The sequence below is a fragment of the Mesoplodon bidens genome (genome assembly GCF_964165515.1).
Source record: "Mesoplodon bidens genome assembly, contig: HAP1_SCAFFOLD_53, whole genome shotgun sequence".
Taxonomy (NCBI): domain Eukaryota; kingdom Metazoa; phylum Chordata; class Mammalia; order Artiodactyla; family Ziphiidae; genus Mesoplodon; species Mesoplodon bidens.
The window spans coordinates 1,261,645-1,264,463 of record NW_027671920.1 but is presented as its reverse complement, the minus strand read 5'-3'; positions in this window follow the sequence as shown (position 1 = coordinate 1,264,463).

The following is a 2,819-nucleotide window of genomic DNA, read 5'->3' as shown; positions in this document are numbered from 1 at the left end:
TCACATTGCTTCATGCCCTTGTCATCACAATGCTCCATGCTCCTTGAAATCAATATGATCCATGACCTCTGTCATCGCAATCCTCTAAACACTTGTGATCACAATGTTCCATAACACTTGTCATCACAACACTCCATGATGCCTGTCATCACAATACTCCATGCCCTTTTCATCACAATGCTCCATGATCTTTGTCATCACAATTCTCAATACACTTGTCATCAAAATGCTCCCTGACAATTGTCGTCAGAATGCTCCTTGAAACCTGTCAATAAAAGGCTCCATGGGTTTTTCATCACAATGCCCCATGCCGTTTTCATCACAATGCTGCATGCTATTGTTATCAAAATACTCCACAAGCTTGTCATCAGAAAGCTCCATGACCCTTGTCATCACAATTCTCCATGCACTTGTCAGCACAATGCTCCCTGACCCTTGTCATCACAATGCTCCAAGCCATTGTCATCAAAATGTTCCATTATATTTATCATCAAAATCCTCCATTACATTTGGCATCACAATGCTCCCTGCCATTGTCATCGCAATGGATCATGACATATGTCATCACAATGCTCCCTGACACCTGTCTTCACAATACTCCATGACCTTCTCATAAGAACGCTCCATTCCCTTGTCATCACAATGCACCATGTCCACTGTCATCACAATAATCTATGAAATTTGTCAGACCAATGCTCCATGCCGCTCTCATCACAGTGCTCCAAGCCCTTTTCATCACAATGCTACATGACCCCTGTCATCACATTTCTCCGTGACTGCAGTTATCACAATGCTTCATAACATTTGTCATCACAATGGTCCATGCCCGCATCATCACAAGGCTCTGTGACCTTTGTAACCACAATGCTCCATGAACTTTTCATCACAATGCTCCGTGACCCTTGTCATCACAATGCTCCATGCCTTTGCCAGAAAAATGCTCCTTGACCCTTGTCATCACAGTGTGTCACGCACTTTTTGTCACAACGGTCCACAAATTTGTAATCGCAATGCTCAAAAAATTTTGGAATCACAATGCTCCATACCCTTCTCATCAAAATGCTCCATTATCTCTGTCATAACAATGCTCCATGCCCCCTGCCATCACAATGTTCCACGGCCTTGTCATCACAAGGCTCCTTGAAACTTGTCATCACAATGCTCCAAGACCCCTGTAATCACAATGCTCCATGCCCCTTTAATCTCAATGCTCCATGAACCCTGTCATCAAAATGCATCATGCCCATCATCATAATGCTTCCAGCTATTGTCAGCACAATTAAATCAAAATTCTCCATGACCTCTGTCATCACAATGCTCCATGACTCCTGTCATCACAATTCTCCATGAACACTCTCATCACATTTCTCCATGCCTTTGTCATCACAAAGCTCCATGACACTTGTCATCACAATGCTCGATGCCCTTCTCATCACAATGCTCCATGCCCTTGCCATCACAATGCTCCATTACCCCTGTCATGACTATGCTCCATGACCCCTGCCATCACGATGTTCCATGGCCTTGTCATAACAAGGCTCCATGACCGTTCTCATCACAATGCTCCATTAACTCTGTCATAACAATGCTCCATGACCCCTGCCATCACAATGTCTCACGGCCTTGTCATCACAAGACTCCATGACCCTTGCCATCACAATGATCCAAGACCCTGGTAATCACAATGCTCCATGCCCTTGGCATCACAAAGCTCCTTGACGCATGTCATCAGAATGTTCCATGCCCTTTTCATCACAATGCTCCATGCCCTTGTCATCACAAAGCTGCATGACACATTTCACCAGAATGTCCCATGGCCTTCTCATCAAAAGGCTCCATGCCCTTGTCATCACAATGCTCCAAGACCCCTGTAATCACAATGCTCCATGCCCCTTTAATCTCAATGCTCCATGAACCCTGTCATCAAAATGCATCATGCCCATCATCATAATGCTTCCAGCTATTGTCAGCACAATTAAATCAAAATTCTCCATGACCTCTGTCATCACAATGCTCCATGACTCCTGTCATCACAATACTCCATGAAAATTTTCAGCCCAGTGCTCCATGACGCTTGTCATCACAATGATCCATGACCATATCATCCCAATGCTCCATGACCCCTGTATTCACAATGCTCCGTGACGCTTGTCATCACAGAGCTCCATGACACCTATCATCACAATGCTCCATGCATTTGTCAACAAAATGCCTCATGACCTTGTCATTACAATGCTCTATGTGCTTGTCATCACAACACTGCATTTCCATTGTCATCACAATCCTCCAAGAATCTTGGGATCACATTGCTTCATGCACTTGTCATCACAATGCTCCCTGCTCTTCTCATCAAAATGCACAACGCCCTTGTCATCAAAGTGCTCCATGACTTTGTCATCACAAAGATCCATAAACGCTCTCATCACATTGCTCCATGCACTTGTCATCAAAAAGCTCCATGACGCATATCATCAGAAAGTTCCATGGCCTTCTCATCACAATGCTCCTTGCCCTTGCCATCACAATGTTCCGTTACCCCATCATCACAATGCTCCATGACCCCTGACATCACGATGTTCCAAGGCCTTTTCATCACAAGGCTCCATGACCCTTCTCATCACAATGCTCCAAGACCTCTAAAATCACAATACTCCATGTCCCTTTTCATCTCAATAAACCATGAACCCTCTCATCACAACGTACCATACACATCATCATAATGCTTCATGCTATTGTCATCACAATGACATCAAAATGCTCCATAACCTCTGTCATAACCATGATCCAAACCCTTGTGATCACAATATTCCATAACACTT